General features: G+C 47.8%; 1 long non-coding RNA gene across 1 annotated transcript; it reads left to right on the top strand.

Annotated features, from left to right (window-relative positions):
• Positions 1-6,236: 6,236 nt before the first annotated feature.
• On the top strand, positions 6,237-7,726 carry LOC118502124. Its single transcript, XR_004904803.1, has 2 exons — positions 6,237-7,300; positions 7,516-7,726. It is a non-coding gene; the product is annotated as an uncharacterized LOC118502124 (long non-coding RNA).
• The last annotated feature ends 14,193 nt before the right edge of the window (positions 7,727-21,919 follow it).

Raw genomic sequence — 21,919 nt, 5'->3', positions numbered from 1 at the left:
AAGCTCCCACAAGTCTTTCACAGACCAGAACATTTGGGACAGGTGCCCAGTTCACACTGGATGCCACTGATATGCTCACTGTCTGAGCCGTGTCCTTGCAGCCACTGGCTGCTCTGCTTCCATGTCACCCTTGGGCACAGGGATCTTAGCCAAGGAGCTCCTGGGCCAGGGATTCGGCCTCTGTAGTGCATCTCGCCCCACAGCCATTCCTGGGAGGTGCTGCCGCTCCCAGAGCACTCCAGGAACTGGGACACTAACTAGCAGGGAGCAAGGCACCAGCTGACACCAGCGACCCCCTCACTTCTTACCACCTCCCAGTCAGTCTCCCACAGCCTTCCCTGGAAACTCCTCACAGCTCCCTCGGTCTTCCCACCTTCCTCCCTCCCCCGCACCTTCCAAGATGAGCCCCAACTCTCGGAATGTTGTGGTCTCCTTTGTGAGGGTGGGGAGCTGAAAGAACAATGTGTTAAATCCCTCAGTAACTCCTCCCTGTGATGGTTTTCTCAGTACTTGGCACATAGTAGGCATTAGAGGAAGGAATAAAATAATGCTACAAACATTAAATACTCACTTGCTTGTTTGTAAGCTTGAACCCCAAATCCCAGAGATGGTCCCACCCCATGTCCTGCTGTCTCCATACGACTCAGGGCGGGCCGGTTTGTGGGGGAGGTGCCACCCATAGCACCACATGCCTTGCCCATCCAGGGGTCTCAACTGGGGCCAACTTTGCCCCTCCCTAGGGACATTTAGCAAGGCCTGGAGATATCTTTGTCTGTCCTAACAGGTGGGGCAGGGTGAGGTGGTTTCTACTGGCTGTTAGTAGATACAGGCCAGAGATGCTGTTAAATGTCCTGCAAAGCAAAGGACAGCCCCGCACAGGAAAGGATCATCCAGTCCCAAACAGGTATCAGTAGTGCCAAGGCTGAGAAACCGCTCAGACAGCATTCATATGGAAGTTAACCGGAATGGACGTTGCTCACATGGGTCCCACCACCGACTCCTCCTTCCTCCCCCGCCTGGCTCCAGCTGCTGAGGATGAAGCCGGCATGCACTATCCTCACTGCCCTTGCCGTGCCTTTCCCTTTCTGCCTCTGTGCGGGCACTTCTCCCCGGAACACACATCCGCTCCATCCCCAGTGACTTGACTCACAAGGTCTTTGTAAACCCTCCTTTGCAATGGCCTCTTTCAAAGCCGGCCTATGCAACGCTTCCTCCCTGCTTTAAAACGCCCTGCCTGTGAGGAGTAACTGCTTAGTGCAGGAGCTCTTCTGGGGGTGATGAAAAGTTTGGGAACCACACAGAGGTGGTGGTTGCACAACAATGTGAAAGTACTAAATACCACGGAATTGTACATTTTAAAATGATTAATTTTATGTAATGTGAATTTCACCTCAATTTTTTTGAAAAAACAAGGACTACTTACATGGCCTTTCCTCTGGGAAGACTTCCTGGCCTGCCCCTCCTCCTTGCCGCATGTTTTCCTCTGTGCTCCCGCCACCCCTGTCTTTGAACATCGTAGGTGCTCCATAGTTACTGAGACAGGGGGAGACCAGGGGAAGGATGCACTAGCCCTGCATTGAAGTGGAGCGCTTGTGACACTTGGAGTGAGTGTCTGGCAGAGGCTACAGCTCCTCATTACCTGCCACCTCCCTGTTTCAGGCAACCCAGACCTTCCGTTTCCTTTTTCTGAGATCAGTCGGGAAGAGGGGGCGCCGTGGGACAGGGTTCCTGATTCCCATGATCATTTCAGGACAGCCCTACTGCCAAAGAGAGCTTGGAGACAAAGAGGGATTGCAAACAGGGGCCGCACTGTCAGCTCATAGGAGATGATCACCAAGGAAATCCCACTTCGTGGAATTCAGCTGCTTGGCTGTTCCTTTAATCCTCACTGGGACCGTCTCTTCCACTTCAAGCCGCAGGACTTGAGCCAGTGAGAAAATGGGGCAGCGACATAGTATCTATCAAAATCGTAAATTTGTAGAACCTTTGACTCAGCAATTCCACTTTTTAAAAATTTATCTTGCCCTGGGTGGCATAGCTCAGTGGATTGAGTGCAGGCTGCGAACCAAAGCATCGCAGGTTCTATTCCCAGTCAGGGCACATGCCTGGGTTGCAGGCCATGGCCCCCAGCAACCGCACATTGATGTTTCTCTCTCTCTCTTTCTCCCTCCCTTCCCTCTCTAAAAATAAATACATAAATTTTTAAAAAATTTATCTTATAGGTGTAAAAAGACATGTAAGTATGTTCATAGCAGCACTGACTGAAAGAGAAAGACTATAAGTAGCCTAAGTGTCCATCAGAAGGAGGATGGCTAATTAAGTTATGTAAGTTTATATCATGGAGTACTATTCAGTTGTTAAAAAGAAAAGTAACTTACCATGGGCAGATAATGGAATCATCTCCAAGATATGTTGTTAAGTGGGGAAAATGAGAAAATGATATGCACCTATCACACACACACACACACATATGTTTTTAAAGCAGATTTATGGACATACAATAAGCTCCATATATTTAAAGGGAAAAGTTTGCTCACCATAATCAAGGTAGTGAATATATTCATCATCCTCAAGATTTTCCTTGTGCCCCTTTGTGAGTCTCTTCCTGCAACCTCTTCCCACCCCCTTACCCCAAGCAACCACTGCTCTGCTTTCTGTCACTCTAGATTAGTGGGAATTTTCTAAAGTTTTATATAGATGGCGTCATACAGCATGTACTCTTTTGGAGGGGGTCTGGCTCCTTTCACTTAGCACAATTATTTTGAGATTCATGCATGTCGTTGGGCGTACCAATACACCATCCTTTTTTGTTGCTGAATAGTGTTCCATTGTGTGAATGTACACAATTTGCCCAGCCACTTCTCTGTTGTGGGACATCTGGGTTGTTCCCAGACTGGGGGCCATTACAAACAAAGTTGTTATGAATGTTCATGTCCTTTTCTACACACGGACATACATTTCATTTTCTCGTAGGCAAGTACCTAGGAGTGGAATGACTGAATCAACTGGCAAGTGTGTGTGTGTTTGCCAAGTTGTTTTCCAAAGTCTACCATTTCACAATCTAGTCTATGAGAGTTCTTGTTTATTCACATCCTCATTGACATTTGGTATGTCTTTGAAGTTTTAGCTACTCTCATAGGTGTATAGTGATGTCTCACTGTGGTTTTAATTTGCATTTCCCTAATAACTAATGGTGTTGACCACCTTTCATGTGTTTGTCATCTATGTATGAGGTCTGTCCAGAAAAACTCCAGCCATTGTTAATATAATGAGAACAGTTTGCAGAACACCTATGTAACCCCACAGCCAAAGAGAGTGGACTAGCATGCACATGCATGAACAATGACGCCTTCACTGTACTAGTCAGTGGGGGCTGTAGACACCACTGAGTGACATGTGTACTGGGTGGTCATTGCACTCAAAATGACTGAGTGAGTGAAGCAATGAATCTGTATCAAATTTTGCATTAAGCTTGAACATTTCTCCTCAGAAACTGTTCAGATGATTCAGAAGGCCACAGCTATGGCAACTGGTGATTGGTAGCTTCATCACGACAACATTCCACTCCTGCATCATGTCTTGTGCAGAATTTTTTGGTGAAACATCAAATCACCCAGGTAACTCAGCCCCTATACGGCCTAGATTTGGTGCCCTGCAACTTCTGGCTTTTCCCAAAGCTAAAATTACCTTTGAAAGGGATGAGATTTCAGACCTTCAGTGAGATTCAGGAAAATACAATGGGGCAGCTGATGGCAATTGGGAGAACTGTGTGAGATCCCAGGTGCCTACTATGAAGGGGACTGAGGTGTCATTGTCCTGTGTACAATGTTTCTTGTGTCTTGTATCTTCTTCAATAAATGCCTCTATTTTCATATTATATCATTGGATACCTTCTAGGCAGGCCTCATGTATCTTTTTTGGTGAAATGTCAAAGTATTTCCCCCATTTTAAGCATAGAATATTGGTAAAAGACATTAAGAGGATGGTACGGGTGGTTGCCATTGGGAATGAGCAGACTGGAGGTAATAGATGAAAAGGACTCTTAATTTCTCACCCTGCCTATACTGCATTTTTAATTGTTTAAATTACAGTTTTAAAAAAGAGAAGTGGACTACTTTGAAAAACATCAGTATTGAAAGCATGCTTTTAACGGATGGATGGAGACTGTTCTGTTTAGCCAAGAGCACTTCAGAAACTCCACACGAGTAGGAAATTGGAGCACTGAACCATTAGTGGAACTGTGAGCATTTTACATCGCACCATATTCAATCATTTATGGTTGTGCACGAGGGGCAATGATGATGTCTAAGCTGTGGCTCCTCGAAGACCCCATCAAACATGATGGGGTATTTATGTTTAAGGGAATACTATTCTAGCTTTCTAATTTCCTGCCTCTTCCCTGCTGAAGGCGGCCTATGGAAAGAGAACCCACGAGTAGCTTCCCCCAGCTTGTCCATGATAAAAGACTTGGTAAAGTTTTCTTCTGACAGCCTGCTTTCTGCTTCGAGCCGTGCTTCCCACCTGGGACATGACTTAGGTTTGTGGGTGTGTGGCAGACCCTGAGTATGTAAGTGCCTCATCCGAGTTCATGTGCTTTTAGGAAAGCAACGGTGAATTAACAAGAAGTACTTTATCTTCTAAGACCTCTTTGTGACTCTATTCTGGTTCTGCTCTTTGATCCAACCCCCTAATCAGTTCATAAAAATTTCACATAAATAAAATTTACTTCCTAGACTGGCTGGGTTCTATCTGATTAATATTTAACTCCAAGAAAACATAGGCATTTGCCTTAAAGAAGTGTTTTATTCCAGGGAAAGATCTATATATTACTGTCATTATTTAAATGTCTTTGATTATTCTATGGAATTTTATTTCAGCCTAAAATTCTCTGTACCCTTCTGTTGAAAATGTCCAATTCTTATGGATTGATTCACTGGTTCGACATGGAAGCTTTTTTATTACTTTCTTCCTGACAAAATTAATGTGTGTTTATTAGAGAAATAAGGATCAAACAGAAGAATGCAAGGAAAATAAAAATTATGCCCTGACTGGTGTACCTCAGTGGATTGACAGCGGGCTGTGAACCAAAGGGTCACCAGTTCGATTCCCAGTCAGGGCACATGCCTGGGTTGCGGGCCTGGGGGCCAGGTGAGAGGCAACCACACCTCAGAAATTGATGTTTCTCTCCCACTCTTTCTCCCTCCCCCTCTCTCCAAAATAAATAAAATTTTTTAAAAATTACTTGTTTCCACCCTGGCTGGCGTAGCTCAGTGGATTGAGCTCGGGCTGCAAACCGAAGTGTCACAGGTTTGATTCCCAGTCAGGGTACATGCCTGGGTTGCAGGCCATGACTCCCAGCAACCGCACATTGATATCTCTCTCTCTCTCTCTCTCTCTTTCTCCCTCCCTTCCCTCTCTAAAAATAAATAAATAAAATATTTTAAAAAATTACCTGTTTCCTCAACATTCTATGAGAGTGGCTATTTACACTTGGGATATTTTTTCATTTTTAAATATCTAAACACTGACATGCAGTTTTAACAATGGGGCTACTTATTATCTTGTGACCAGGTGTGTCTGTGCAGCACAGATTTGCAGCTTCCCTGCCATTAAATTTTCATATGCAGCACACTGCGCAGCGGCTGCGCTGAATTTCGTTATGCAGACACCCAACTCCTGATGGTTTAATTGTACAAGTATAACCAACACCCTATTTTTAAACTATAAAGTGGTTTCCAATTTTTATCCCATTTTAAGCAACGCTCAGTTTTTCTTTTTAAAAATCCTCAAAGCAGGATACATCCTGCCAGCTCCCAGACCACTGTGATGCCTGAAGCCTCTTTGTTTCTCTCTCTTTCTGTGTGTATTTGTTGTCTAGTGGACCCTGTTGAGCCCCCCAGTTTGCCACGAGGAATATCTAGGCTCCTTCTTGTAGATTTAAGAAGGGAGCCAAGAAGGGTGATGCCGGAGAGGAGAGCGTAGCCCTCGCCCACTGAGGGTGGCCCAGGAATAGTTTCCATGGAAGCAGTGCTGAGGGGGAGACTAAATGACCTCCCCTGAATGGTTCCTTTTAAAAGCCTGTCTCATGGTCCCCCGGTGCTGTCTATTCTTTGAAACATTCCACATCCTATGTGTTGATTTATGACTATGGTCATGTTCAATCCTTGTTGCACATTAGAACCACCTGGGGAAGAGGTGTTTACTGATATATGTATGCTGTATCTACCCCCATTTGTTTTAAAGTTCTCACGTGATTCCAACTTGCGGTCAGGGCCGGAAACCTATGCTTTATGATGTTTTATCCTCCAGCGGGGCTTGAGTCGCTGGCCTTGGTGCTGAATCTCTTCCCGCCACAGGCTGCTCTCAGGGTGTCCCCACTTCCCACTGGGCTCTGCCAAAGTCACAAGCAGCAGTTTCAAAAACGCTGATGCATGGAAGAAGCAATGTCCTAGCTCACTCAGAGTGATTAGGTGGAAAGATCAGCATTTCACTGCAGCTGCGTCCACCTCCCCAGACAGCCAATTAGCTGCAGAAACAGCAGATACTGCCTAACGGAGCTCTTCCAGGGCTGAGCTTTTAATGCCCAAAAGAGCATTATGTAGCTAAACAACACTATATTCACATCAAACAAAAGCATCTTGCTTTAGGTTACAGTATTCGGTTCCTGGAGAAAGACGGCTTTGCCTCGGACCTGGAACTCCGCAGCACCTGGAGAGGAAGGAGGAGCCTGCCTGACATTCTGGGGATGCAGCCAGCGGCAGAGGAAGGAGCATTAGACCCACAGTCAGAAGATGTGGGTTTGAATTTCTACTTTTGCCTAGCAGCATGACATTGCAATTAATCCAGCAGGTGGTCAATTCCTTCTCTATAGAACAGACATAAAGATGAATACCATAATCACGCTCTAATTATGTTGTCACTATGTGACGTAATGCTTGTAAGTATATCAACAAAATCAGGGATGCAGAGTTGACTGCTAGAAAAGAGATTTGTGTGTTTGTGTCGATGGTCTGAAACCAGGCCCCCCTTTATGCCTCTTTAGTGCCCCATCTCACTGATGTGGGGGAGCAGTGAACACTGAAGCGGGGCTTGCAGCCACCCTCAGCTGTGACACGGGCAGTGAAGGGGAGGAAACAGGAGGTAGTCCTGGTGGTGCCAGGGGACAGGCGGGCGAGGCCCAGCAGTCAGTGGTTCAGCAAGTCCGGCGGGTGACTGGGATGCACACCAGCATCTGGAAAACGCTGCCCTGGAGAACTCCACTGCATGGAGACCCACCTTCTGCTTAGCCATTCTGTTATAGGTGGATAATTTTTATTTTAAGTTTTGAACTATTACAAATTGTGCTGCTCTGAACATTCCTGAACATGGGTTTGGGGACGTATACGTACACTTTTTGGTTGGTTATACATACCTAGGAGTAGGGCAGTTGGATTATACATTATGCATGTATTCAGCATTAGTATATACTGTCAAAGAGGTTTCCAAAATAATTGTACCAATTTCCTTTCCGATCAGCAGTGTATTCCAGTTCCTCTACATCCTCACCAACCTGGGGTTGACAACCTGAACTTGCATTCTTCTGGTGACTAATGAGGTTGAGTGTTTTTATATGTTCAGTCTCTGTGAGGATATTCTTTATATAGTACCCCTCAAGGTTTTGCACATGTTTATAGAATTCTTTTTCCAATTAATTTTGCCATTACTGAATAAATATATTATAAATATACCCTCACATTCTGTGGCTTGCCTTTTTACTTTCTTAATGGTGGTTTTGATGAATAGTTCTTTATTTTAATGTAATCCAATTTATCAATTTTTTCACTATAGTTTTTTTTTAAGTTTTAAATATGCTTATTGGTTTTAGAGAGAGAGGAAGGAAGAGAGAGAGAGGAAAAAAAACATCATTGTGAGAAAGAAACATCAATTGGTTGCCTCCCATATGCACCTCAACTGGGGTTTGAACCTGCAACCTAGGTATGTGCTCTGACCAGGGACTGAATCCACAACCATTTGGTGCATGGGATGATGATCCAACCAACTGAGGCACATCGGCCAGGGCTATAGTTGATTATTTTGTATCCTGTTAGGGATCTTTGCCTACCCCCATGGTCAGGAAGATATTCTGCAGTATTTTTTCTAGAAGCTGTATTATTTTATTTTTCATACTTATTTATTTATTTAATAGAGATTTTATGTATTTACTTTTAGAGAGAGGGGAAGGGAAGGAGAAATAGAGGGAAAGAAACATCAATGTGTGGTTGCCTCTTGAGCAGCCCCTACTGGAGACCTGACCTGCAACCCAGCCATGTGCCCTGACTGGGAATGGAACCAGTGACCATTTGGTTCGCCAGCCAGGACTTAACCACTGAACCACACCAGCAAGAGCCACTTTTCATATTTAGAACTGTAATTTTTCTGCAGTTGATTCCTATGCATGATATGAGGTATCAAGATCCATCTCCCATATGGATGTGCAATTGATCCATCACCATTTATTCATGATTCTACTTATATGAAGTACCTAGAGCAGTCAAATTCTTAGAGATAGTAGAATGGTGGTCACCAGGGACTGGGTGGGGGTGGGGGGTAATAGGGAATTAGTGTGTAATAGGTACAGAGTTTCAGTTTTTTAATATTTTATTGATTATGCTATTTCAGTTGTTCTGATTTTTCCCCTCTGCCCCCTCCACCCAGTGCTCCCCACTCCCTCAGGCAATCCCTCCACCATTGTTCATGTCCATGAGTCATGTGTATAAATTCTTTAGCTACTCTTTCCTGTACTGTACTTTATATCCCCATGGCTATTGGGCAACTACCTATTTGTATTTTGTAATCCCCTCACCTCTTCACTCATTCTTTCTCCCTGCCACCCTGCAATTTGACAACCTTCCAGTAACTAACCTCTTTTCTCTTGCTTTTAAGAATCTCTATCTTTAAAATGTGGCCTTTTAATAATAATGTGTCTTGGTGTGGGCCTCTTTGCATCCATCATAATTGGGACTCTCTGCACTTCCTGGACTTGCATGTCTATTTCCTTCACCAAAATAGGGAAGTTTTCTTTCACTATTTTTTCAGATAGATTTCCAATCTTTTGCTTTTCTATTCTTCTTCTGGCATCCCTACAAGGAGAATGTTGGATCTCTTAAAGTTATCCCAGAGGCTGTTTATACTGTCCTCATTTTTTTTTGGATTCTTTTTTCTTCTTGTTGTGCTGTGTACTTGTTTTTTGCTTCCTTATGTTCCAAATCATTGATTTGATTCTCAGCTTCATCCATTCTATTGTTGTTTCCCTGTAAATTATTTTTATTTTAATTAGTGTATACTTCATTTCTGACTGGGTTTGTTTTATGTTGCTGAGGTCCTTACTAAGTTTCTTGAGCATCCTTATAAACAATGTTCGAACTCTGCATCTGATAGATTGTTTATCTCCAGTTCATTTAATTCTTTTTCTGGAGTTTTGTTCTGTCCTTTCATTTGGGCCATGTTTCTTTGTCTCCTCATTTTGGCACCCTCTCTGTGTTTGTTTCTATGTATTAGGTAGAGCTGCTTTGACTCCAAGCCTTGGTAGTGTAACCTAATGCTGTAGGTGTTCTGTAGGGTCCAGTGGCCCAGCTTCCCTAATCACCTAAGCTGAGTACTTGAGGTGTACTCTTTGTGTGGGCTGAGTACACCCTCGTCTTGTAGTTCAGCCTTGATTGCTGTTGGTAGATGAATGGGAGGGATTTACCAAAGCAAGTCAGCTGCAAGCACTGGCTGTGACCACTACCCACAAACCTCTGCCCTCCATGGAGGTACAGCTGTGCAGGGTGGTGGTACTGTGATGTGGTATGTAGCTATCCACTGGATACGTTGGCCTTGGGGTTTCCTGGGTGGTGCTGGCCAGGGTCAGCCCCAACCTGTGTTTTTCCTGGGGCACCCTGCCTGAGCTGTAAAGTAATCTGAGATGGCTGCTACTTGTGCTGGGCTTGGAGATTCCCAGATGAAGCCAAGCTGTGAATCTAATGTCTGCCAATCAGGCCCACTGAAGCCAGCTGTTGCTTGTTGGTAGGATTTAGGATCTAAGACCAGCCATTCTTATGGAAAAGCAGCCTGGGTGGACCTGTAAATTGGGTGGGGTGGAGCCTCTGTGAATCACTAAGGTGGGTCACACAGTGTTAGCCAATTTGATGGAGTTTCAGATATGGCACCAGCCTACCGGTCCTCTCGGGGGAGGGCTCAGCAAAGGGCCTCTGTTCTCCCTGATGCCAGACACTTCAGTCTCTCCCTGTATACCACTGGTGCCCTTCAAGCTGCCACCCCGGTGCCAGAACTCAGAGGGAGTGAGTCTGAGTAGGTGAGTGCGTGTGTGGGTTCCCCAGGAAGAACTGCTCAAGGATCCAGTAGCCTCCTCCACTGACTCAATCCCCACTGGTTTTTGCAGCCAGAAGTTGTGGGGACTTATCTTTCTGGCACTGGAACCCTGGGCTCAGGGGCATGGTGTGGGTCTGGGACTTCTCGCTCCCGAGAGATCCCTCCTGATTTTTTTTTACACGTGGCTATGGAACCAGCAGGTTCCACACCTGTGCCTCTTCTACCAGTCTGGATGGATAGGTTTCTTCAACTCTGTAGCTGTCAGACTTCCACTGAACTCAATTTCTGACGTTCCTGAGTGATGGTTGTTCTATATTTTAGTTGTAACTTTGATGTGGTCGTGCAAGGAGGAGAGCCATGTCTGCCTACACCACCATTACCAAGTTTCAGTGTTGTGGGGTGCAAACAGTGTTGGGGAAGGATGGGCGGTGGTGATGGCCGCACAAAAGCGTGGATGTACTTACCACCACCGAACTGTGCACTTACAAATGAGTAAGAAGGTGTACTTTATGTTATGATTTTTCTTACCACAATTTAGAATTATTTTCTAAACTGTGGGCTTAAATTTGATTCAGCAGAGATTCTTTGCTGTCGGGGTGAAAGACGAAGCTGTCACTTTTTGTTGTCCAGTGGTCATGGCTGTATGTCCTCGGATAACAACATCAACATTATGAGCCTTTGTTTCCTCATCTGTGAAACAGGAAGATGAACCCCTATCTAAGACAGGTCATGCTGTCATGAGGATCACATGAGATATTCATGTGGAAGTAAGTGGTACATAGCAGATGTTCAATATGTGTTAGTTGAATGTGAATCTCTTCATCTAAAATAGAGCTTTTGAGAGTAGAATGGAGTATCTCATGATTTTCCCTCAGGTAATTAGCATTAAGAATGGGACTGAGGGTTTTTGGTAAACATGAAAACCTGCCATTGACTGCGGGTTTAATTCACCTGTGCTCCACCTGTCTGCCCTCCGTCGGCCATCTGCAAAGGGGGTGGCTTTTTCATGTCTGTTTGCTCTCTAATCACAGGATAGTGTCCCCAGATGGAGGGTTTTCTTAATTTCTGCATCACTAAATCCCTCTTTTGAGCGGGGAGGAGGCTTCTGGGAGGCAGTTTCCCTCCTCTGCAGGACTAGGTATCCTCCTGAGGATGAGCCTCCAGGGCTCAGACCCCGTGCACGCCGCCACCTCCCCGCACCCCTGATCTGCCCTGGAAAGGTGCCTGTCTTCAAGGGGGGCAGTGGGGGGAAGAAGGCTCTCTGGGGAGTCCAGCCTGCTGGGGCATGGGTTCCTCAAGGAGGCGACACTCTGCCCCTGAGGAGGAGGAGCCAGTGAGAGCTACCACCAGGGCCAGACCAAGCTGGAGGACCCTTTCAGGAGCAGACCCTCCAGGAACATGAGTGTGCGATCCAGGAATGAGAACCCTGAGGCTTCATGTTAAAATGACGGTTTGGCCCATGCAGTTAAACCCACGCCAGGCATAGTTGTGGCTGGGTACAGCTGACGGCTGTAGATGACCAGAAAGAAGACTGACAGCTGGGAAGGAACCAAGAAAAATGGTTGGGGGACAGAAAAATGCGCACTAGATTTTGAACTGGAAGCTATCAGGGGCTCTTTTGGGGGCTCACACTTGTCACCAGTTGCTTGTGGGAGACCGTGAATTGCAGTGGCCATCTCAGAAGCACTCTGAGGTAGTTCTAGTAACAAAGACCCAGAGAGTGGGGGTAACTTATTTTTAATTAAAAGTGCAACTGATACTTGATTTCATTTAGAAGTGATTAATATATACAATTGGTGAACTATTTCCATCTCCTCTTAATTTTTTCCATCCCCAGCCTTAATTTTTCACAATTATCTAACATTGTTTTATAAACATAGAGCTTTGCATTGCAGATGGGTTAAGGTGAACTCTTACATTAAACCAATCTGGCAGCAAGAGGATCTTTATTTTCCTGTACTGGCAAAAACAAAGGGTTGCCCAATTTTACATTGCCACAGGACCTTTGCTTCAGTTCATCAATCAGCTCACCAAACCTCTTTGTTGAATTCAACCTTGCAAAACCCATGTTCCTCTCAGGACGGACGAAGGCTTTTGCTAGAACAGTGGCAAATGAAAAGGACGTTTAGGCCCCTGAGATATGTGCTTCAGCACTTCTTTTTAATTAAAAGCCTTCTTAAAATGTAACCTATATTTCTTATTTGATATGTTTTTTCTAAAAAGTAAAGCTTTGGCCCTGGCTGGCGTAGCTCAGTGGATTGAGCTCGGGCTGCGAACCAAAGTGTCGCAGTTTCGATTCCCAGCCAGGGTACATACCTGGGTTGCAGGCCATGACCCCCAGCAACCGCACATTGACGTTTCTCTCTCTCTCTCTCTATCTCCCTCCCTTCCCTCTCTAAAAATAAATAAATAAAATCTTTTTTAAAAAGTCTAAAAAATTTTTAAAAAATGAAAAGTGAAGCTTTAAAAAAAAAATCCTTACCCCAGGGTATTTTTAAACTGATTTGAGAGAGAGAGAAAAAAATATCCATCAGTGGCCTCCTGCACCTGCCCCAGCTGGAATCAGACCTGCAACCTCTCGGTGTACTGGGTGACACTCCAACCAACTGAGCCACCCAGCCAGGGCTAAAAAAAAAATGAAGATTTATTATTATATTTTATATTATATTATTATTACATCTGCAATTCCAGGTCTAACTCCATTGGTGACCATCTGTGAGACCTTGAGCCAATGCAGCTAACCTCTCAGGTGTCTGCACAAACCACCCCAAAGGTGAGGATGCGCGAGTCGTCCCACCGGGCCTGGCGCAGAGCACAGCTCCTTTGCCCTCACTCTGCCCGTCTCCGCGGTGCACTTGGGTAGATGTGGAATTCCAACACCCAGGCTCCTGGAGTACCTGCTCCATGCCCCTCCCCCACCCTCCCTGTGCCTAGCCTGGGACCATGGCCACCCCTTCCTCCACAACCCCCACTGCCCACCACGAAGAACATGAAGAAATCAGTATACAAAATAGCAAGCACTGAATGATTACAACTGAGGGAAAACACACTGCCCTGGATTCATTCATTCATCAGTCATGCAGTAAAGTACCTACTATGCTCCAAGTCCTGTCTTGGGCCCTGGGCATTAGCTGTGTACAAGAGACTTAAGACAGACTCTTTCTTAGGCTTCTGTACAACTCAACTTGTGTATATTGCGTACACGTAACCGGCCAAACCAAAACCTAATGGCAAACACTTAGAGAGAGAGACACACACACACACAGGTTGGTGGGGCAGAACAGCAAACAGATCCGCGAGATGACTTCAGACAGTGCTGGTGCTTTGCGGGAAGTCAGTCCACATGACAGGAAAAGTGTCTGGAGTATTGCAATCTGGGGACATTTCTGTTTGTTCATTACTTTTGCATTTTCCAAGTTGGCCACAATGAGGTTGTATTAATTTTGTAATTAGACAAAATTAAAGAAAAAAAAAACCCACTCCACACTCCAGGAGAAGTGGCTCAGGAGGAGGGCCACGGTACACACAGGTAGCGGAAGTGTGGAGGCACGGGCTGGTGAGAGGGTTTTTTCCCTCCGTTTTCCCACTCTCTGCCCTGTCGTCATTATGCTGCACTCCTAATTAAACCCGCTGCGCGGGGAGCCCCTGTCCCCGGCCTCCTCGGTGCATGTTTACCTCCCGCCTGTTTAACCAGCACAAAGGCGGCTCCCAGGGGCCACAATCAAAACATGAGTTCATCAAGCTCATTCCCCTGGGAGGGCAACCCAGCCCCGCCTGGAGCCGTGCGCCCCACCCCCACCCCTCCGGGGAATGTCCTCAGACCTCAGGAAGTCTTCCCCGCCAACCTGCTGGGGAGAGCCTGACCGGGGAGCTCCTTTTGTTCCCAGAGTCCTCAACAGCCTTGGGGAGGGCTGTGGGCTCTGGTTTGAGGGGTAAAAGGAAATCACACAAAACCATTCTTACATCCAGGATCAAAACCATTATATAGACTTACTGGCATCCAAGTGGCCCCTAAATGGACCTCTTGCTACAGCCACAAGCCCTCAGAAAGGCTAGCGAGTAGAAAGGGGGCTCTGACTGCAGTGCGAGGAGGAGGTACCTGAGCCATCTGCCTCCAGCTGGGGGGATGCAGCAAAGGGGACCTGGGGCATGGGCTGAGAGGAAATCCCGGAGACCAGAGTTCGATGGAAGTTTCCAGTTCTAGGATGAAGGCCAAGAGCAAGAGTGGAATCAAAAGCAAAGGCCAGCAGAAGTGAGTCCTGGGGAGGTCTCTGGGGGCGATGCCAAGGGAGGGAGCTTTCTTGGAGACCTGCCCGCTCGGTTGAGAAGGGAGAGGGCGCCTGTGCCGGCCTAGCCCCTCTGAACACACCCGCCCCTCCATCCCACCCACTCTGTGCCTGTCCTTTCAGTCCCCGAGCCTGGCGTGTGTGAAGGGGCAGGTTAGAAGGGAACTGAAGGCGCCTGTCGCTTAAAAGCACTACAGAGTCCAGTGACGACGCAAAGAGCCCTTTTATTATAATGTGACAGTTGCCGTATGTTAAAAACAAATTCCTTTTCAAAAGCCTGGAAGAAAAATGCTCAATATGCCCATTGATTGCCTCGGCTAATGGGTTGTAGGGAATATTTTCCCTCCCTCATCCATTCCTATTTTTAAAAAATCAAATTCTGAGTTTTAAAAGTAATACAGAAGTAAAAGCTTATCATAAGATTCTGAGGATATGAGGTATATGGAATAAAAATTGGAAAGCCGCCTTGATCACCCCCATCCTCTGGGTGACTGCTGATACCAGTTTGGTGTATAATTTGTATTGTTTTTATTTTAGAGAGAGAAAAACATCAATTTGTTGTTCAATCCACCTATGCATTCATCGGTCAATTCTTGTATGTGCCCTGACTGGGGATTGCACCTGCAACCCTGTCATATGGGGATGGCACTCTAACCAACTGAGCTACCTGGCCAGGGGATTTTTGTGCTTGGTTTTGTTTTTTTTTTTTAAAGAAGAGTTGAAAGGGTGAATATTGCATGGGCTGGAGAGCACAGAAAGTTCTTGCGAAGGAGGATTGCTTAACCGTGTTTGCGTGCCTGTCTGAGAGTCAGGGCAGGCATCGCACCACCAGACAGACGCCTTGGGACACTGGTCCTTGCGCCATGGTCCCCTCACTGCATTCCTGCAACAGTCCCAAGAAGACCAGGGACTGGTCCTCTCACCCAGAAACCTCTTTGTCTGGTTAGCAACTGTGCACAAGGGCATCCTTGGGAAAACTTACTTGAGGAGCCTAGAATTCAAACCAAGATGAGAAATGTATCAAAGAACACTCTCCAGCCAGTGAAAGACAGGTGGAGGAACTCTGGAGAAACAGGAGTGAACTGAGGCAAGAATGAAGGCTAATCTGCCCCCAACCACCCACCTTCCTGCTCTGACCTCTGCCTCCCACTTTGCCCCAAAGACAAATTCAGGAGGCTTCTGGCTGAGAGCCCTGGTAGCCTGGTGCTACCAAAGCCGTGAAGAAAGGAGAGGCAGCTCGGGGGCCCATCCATCGTTCCCGGGGGACCCCCAGCAGTTGGGTCTGGCCAGCCTCCCCAGGGCAGACCCCAACTGCCTGCCCTGGGGCTTCCTTCTGGAACCACCTGCCAGCAGCTTCCCTTTTCCTGACCCAAGTGGTTGCCATGGCGACTAGTCAGCTGTCCCTGTGGGGAGTCCAGGTTCTTCTTTCAGGTTCCCCAGAGCAGCAAGACCTGCTCCTGGAGCCCCTTCAGAATATGTTCGCCTAGTACTTAAGCCCTGTTTTTAAATTAGAGGCAAGAGAAAAATTGGAGAGAGAAAACCTGGACACCTACGTGCCCAGCAATAGGAGAGATGAGTAGATAAATGATGGTTTGTGCATATTATACAGCCACTAAAAATGATGTTGACATAAAGTCTTTAATAACATAGGCAAATGCTTGGCTCAGCAAATCTAAAGTAAGTTTGCAGGAAAATGCTCCTCAAAGGGCTTGACAAGGCATCACATTTAAGAACTACTCCACGTCTATCCTCTCGGAGATTCGTGTTGCACATCAGAGTATTCAAGGCTCTCAGAAGTCTCAGAGTCAAATGCCTGTGTTTAGGTGTATTTAATTCAGCGCTTCCCTGCTCTGTTGGACGACAGGGCCCTTTCTCTAGAGCCCCTCCGCCAGCCACAGGGCCAGAGTGCGTCTCCCTGCCTCACTGTCTCCCTGGTGGCCCCTGTGTCTCCAGCAGGTGGCTGGCTCCCCACAGCTCCCTGGAGGCCCCCCAGAGCTCCCTGATGCATGGGCTGCAAGTCCTCTCTCCCTGCCTTGCCCCTTGTCTGTGGCTCCTTCAGTGTTGATTAGCTGTAACAGATACCACATGGCCCGCAAAGCCTCAAATATTTCCTATCAGGTCTCCCACGGATCCCCACCCCACAGGCTGGCACGGGGGTTTGCAGTAGGAGCCTGGGGGTTGGACTGAGAGTCCACATTTGTTTCCAGGTTAGAGCCTAAGGATCTGACTTTCCCTTCCTTCTTCTTTAAATGGTATCTATCATAGGTATTAGTGTAAGGTAAGCAATTAATTAACCCCACGACCATCAGTAATTCACCCACAATCACTAACTGGGTAGGAGCCAGGTGCACTAACCAGCCTCCCCAATGTGGCTGCGTGATGAGCTCAACACACTCTACTTTCTCACCTGGACCTTGTCCTGTGGAAAAAAAAAAAAAACCCTAGCCAGCATCTGCCACGGAAACTAACACATTGAATGGGTTTAGAGCAGAGGTCAGCAGACCAAGTGCAGTCCACCACGAGTTCTAGTGAAGTTTTGTGGGAACCCAGCCGTACTCATTCATTTCCGCGCCTGCGTGCTCGGGGATACTGCAGGTCAGGTTCCGGAACGCCGCAGCGAAGCGCATGTTGTCCCAAGTCAGTCACAAACTTTGTGCTGGACGACGGTCCTGTCTTTAACTTGTAAAAGCTCAGTAAAGCGCGGCACAATAACACGATGCGTGCCTGTGTCCTGCGGCTCCCTCGGGGCTGCAGGCACGGAGCTGATCTGCTGCAACAGACTCCACACGGCCTGCAAGCCTAAAATGTTTCCAGTCTGGCCTCTTACAAAAAGAGTTTGCCAATTCCTGATTCAGCGGATTTCCCAAAACTTCTATGATTATTTCACACTGTGCAATAAGGATAAGAAAAATGTCAAGTCCAGTGAGGCAAAAGTAGGTTTACAGTTGTTCATATGGAAAATAATACAATAATTAATAATAATACTATAATAAGCTCTGTGTTTCATATACTCACAACTGTAAGCCTACTTTTACCCGACTCTGTATCTTGCAAATACTATTTTAAAGCAAGGAAAAGGTAACCTTGTGCTCTTTAGCAATTGCTAACTGCAAACTAACTGCGATTAATAATAATGATGATGATGATGATGATGATGCTGGCTTTAATGTTGGTCATCTTAGCCCTCTGCTTTAATACGGAAGAAGGAAGCAGCTGGGCGATAGGAAGTAGGTGTCCCCTCCTGATACAGCAACTTGACGAATCGGTGGCCCAGTGAGAGGCCCTGCCTCTGTAGAGATGGCATAGTCAAAGGCAGGTGCCACTTAGGACACGAGCAGGGACCAAAGCAAACTCCTTCAAGGATGGAGCCCTGGCCGCAGGCAGGGCTCCCAGGTGTCCTGTGATGTGGCCAGCTCCGCCTGTCTGCTCCCACCCTTCCTGAGGTGTCAGGTGTCACGATGTCCCTGGCAAGACACACCCCCACGTCAGACCTCTGGGTCTTTGCTCAGACTGCCCCCGTCCTGTGATGTCCTTCTTTACCTTCCCTTCTTCCCGTGCCTGCACTCAGCCTGGAGTCCAGCTGTGCCAGGAGCCACTGCCCCCTGCCCCGTCCTCACACACAACCCAGACTTGGGTCTTCCTCACACGTCTCCTCCCCCGCTAGACTGAGAGCAACTCATGAGCAGAGACCACGCTGTCTTCGCTCCAGCACATCTGCTCATGGAAATAGGAAGACTTTCAGTATGGTGTGTTTGTGGTGCAATATTATTTTGAATTATTAACCACATTTTTTCCATTTTCCTGTATTTCCTTGAATCTTCTCCATTCACTCCCATTCCTTACCTCAAAGTAGGAAAAAGCAGAAAGTAAAAGGACACAATTCTTGGCTTTGAGTTTCAAAAGCCTGGTCTTTGGGGAGAAATAGAAAGCACTGAGGACTTAAGAAATGTAAGATGAGTCAGAGCAAGACTCCTACCCTAGGAATCTGTGGTCGAGGGGGGAGTGAGGAATGTGGGTAGGGGCCCTGTCTGCTGTCTTCCCCTCCGGCTGAGTCCCCGTGGTGGTGGTGGCAGTGAGGGGGACACTCTGTGCAACCTCAAACTGGTCCCAGAGCACCTTTCCCTGGCCGAGTAGATAGAAAGGAGAACCCAGAGACGACAGCATTACCAGTGGGTCCAGGCAGGCAGCACCTGGGACAGACACCCTGACAATTTCTGCAGCCCCACAGAGCAGATGTGGGAGAAAATGGACTGCTATTCAGTATCCATTTCTACCTCCTGCCTAAAAGAACTCTGTTTTCCTGGGAGTAACAGTATACCCAGCCAAGAAGACTGTATTTTCCAGCCTCCCTTGCAGCTAGAGTGGCCATGTGACACAGCTGTGATCAGAATGTAAAACAGGAGTCACTAGATGGAACTCCCATGAAAGCTCTTTGAAGGGAGCCTGCTCAGCTTTCATATGCCCTTTTTGCCGTCCTCCTTGCCACTTGGAATGGCTGGTGCTGTGGCAGCCATCCTGTGGTCATTAGGCAGCAGTAGGCTACAGTGGTGAAGCAAGAAGGCTGAAAGAACCTGGATGATGACACCATGGAGGCATTGCATCTTCCCAGGCTATCTACCTTTGGACTTGTTAAGTGACAAAAAATAACCCTATCTTGTGAAGACCAGTGTTGGAGGACCTCAGCCAAAAATATTTCTTAATAGAGTTAGTGAGGAAACAACTGAATTATCCCTGGGCATGTGAGAGGGCAGAGGCACAGTGGAGCATGAGCTGGGGCAGAAGCAGGGGACTGCAGGTGGACTTGGCAGCCATCGGCGGAGACTAAGGGCAATGGAAGGAGGATGTCTCAGAGGTGACAGTGAGGACCAGATTGTTGCCACCCCTGTCCTGGACACCTCAGCCTGCTGTAATGCCCAGGACAGAAGAAAGAAATCTGAGCCGACAGAGCTTAAGTCTCTGCCGCCATACCAAATGCGCAGAGAGGAGAAACTTGAGATTCAGCAGGATCTCTCAGAAGCCCCTTTGGCAAAGAAAAGTAAGCCCTGAGCTGAGAGCTGGGGAGGAGCCTGGATGCCTCCCGTTTGTGATCCTCAGCACTTCCTTCCCCTGATGAATTATTCATGGCTGTGGCTGGAGGGCAGATCAATAATGCAGGAGGCAGAAGCCCAGGCAGGGCCCAGCTTCCAGCTGACCAGCTCTGCCCCCAGCTCCAGGGTGGTCCCCTCTGCCGGCCTCTGTGCCCGGCCCTCTGAAACCCATCTGTCCTCAAGGCACCAGGCTGCACACATACCCAGGCAGGGGAACTTTTAACGATTTCAGTACCTCCCTGCCTGCAGGGACCCATTTGGTCATCAGCACAAAGGAAGCATGTGCACCAGGGGCGACTCTGAGCACAGGAAGTCCTGCAGTGGGACAAGAGTGTGAGAGAGACTGGCAGCTTCTCAAGGTCCCTCCCTCCACTCCTCCTCTGCAGGTCGTTTGGGCTGTGAGTAGATGTTTCCATGCAAGCAGCTTTACAACACCTGCGTGACTTTTCTCCATCTCTGAGCAGGTCCCAGCGGGGCCACAGTGGGGGTCCAGAGGTTGGGGGGTAGGATCCATGTTTCCTTGGGCACTGTGCTTTGGGAGCATACCCACAGTCCCCACCCCCACATGCACACACAGGCTGCGGCCTCCCTGGCAAACACCACTGGAAGTGGGGTGCAGGCATCTTCTGCTATGAGAGCCCCTCAACGTCTGTGGGTGCCTCTCTTTGTCCTCTTCTCAGTATTGCCTAGATATTTTTCAGTTTGTTGCAATAGACCATGTAGTCAGTAAGTAAGAAAGTGATGGATGATTTTTAGAAGGGAGATCAAAGACCCAGTGGAGGCGGCGTGCCTCAGGTGAGCCTGCAGCGGAGCTTCAGGTGCCCAGCCAGGAGCTTCCCCGGCTGGAAAGGGCAGGTATTCTGAGTCATTACATTAGGGCAGGGTGTGGCCTGCGTTTCTGCATTTTTGGCAGCTCCAGGGATGCCCACGCTAATGGTCCAGGGACCACTCTCTGCGTAACAAGATTCTAGAGTCTAGTCCAGCGGCTCCCAGCCTCAAATGACTGCTTGGAATCACCTGGAAAGCTTTTTAAAAACTGGATGCTCCAGCCACACCCCTGACCACTTAAACCACATTCTCTCGAGGAGTGGCATCTAGGCATCCGCATTTTTCAAAGTTCCCAGGTGGTTCCCACGTGCAGCCAGGGTGGAGAAGGCCACTCTGGACCAGCTCAGCTCACACTCTTACCTGAGGAGACTGAGGCCCAGGGAAAGGGAGGCCTGTCCAGGCAACAGCCAATGAGGGAAAGGCTTAGGGCCTGGGCCAGAGAGCTTCCTTGTGCCCTGTTCTGCATCAGGGAGGGCTGGGAATGGAGGACAGTGGGACTCAAGCATCACCCAGTGGGCCCAGAACCTCCCTGATTCTGGGGTCTCTCTGGGTTGTGCCCCAAGAAGTTGTTATTCCTGTCTCCCACATGTCTCTGGGAAGTGCCATCAGGCCTCCAACAGCCCTGTGGGTGCAAAGCAGATTGTCACCCCATTTGCAGGTAAGGAGTCAAGGTTAGAGAGGGCAGGCCGCTCGTCCCAGGGCACAGCTGTCAGGCCTTTGAAATGTCCCGCGTTGTGGATGCGCCGACTTTTCCCTTATTGATGCTAAGACACGCCTACCCTCCCTTCCCCATGGTACGATTCCTAAAGTGGGGCTGTGTCTGACCGATGAGGCCAGTGAAACATTTAGGCCACCACACTGGACAGTAAAGCACTGGGATTGTTCCTGGTACTGCCCGTGTGTAGAAGGTGGCAGTTCAGCTGAGTGTCATTAAACTGGTGGCATTGCACAGCTGCCATGTCACCAGGCGGTGCTTCAGATGCCTTCGAACAGGCCACGGGGCAGCACCAAAACGAGCTGTAGAGAGACAAGACTGTCATCGGCCAGGCTGAGAAGCAGAAGGACACTGGCTTGGCCAACCCCCTGGAACAGCTCAGACTTTTTAAGGCAGGGGAGGCTCCTGTCACCGAGGCATTTGAGAAGGACTGTCCTGCTTCCCCACGTCCTGGCTGTATGACCTTGAGCCAGTCACCAGGCCTCTCTAACCTTCATTTTCTTCCCAGGAAAATGGGATGCCGCACCTCATGAGGTGCTGTGAGGATTAAATAACTTGCACAGACCACAGAGCCTGGCGCCTGGAACATGGGCCGTGCTCCCCGGGCCCCAATCCTGGTCAACAGGAATTTCCCCAAGGGGACTCCGCTAACA

Source organism: Phyllostomus discolor, chromosome 8, assembly GCF_004126475.2.
Source record: "Phyllostomus discolor isolate MPI-MPIP mPhyDis1 chromosome 8, mPhyDis1.pri.v3, whole genome shotgun sequence".
In the NCBI taxonomy this organism is placed as follows: domain Eukaryota; kingdom Metazoa; phylum Chordata; class Mammalia; order Chiroptera; family Phyllostomidae; genus Phyllostomus; species Phyllostomus discolor.
Note: the sequence above shows the minus strand (reverse complement) of the source record. Positions and strands in the feature narration are given on the sequence as shown.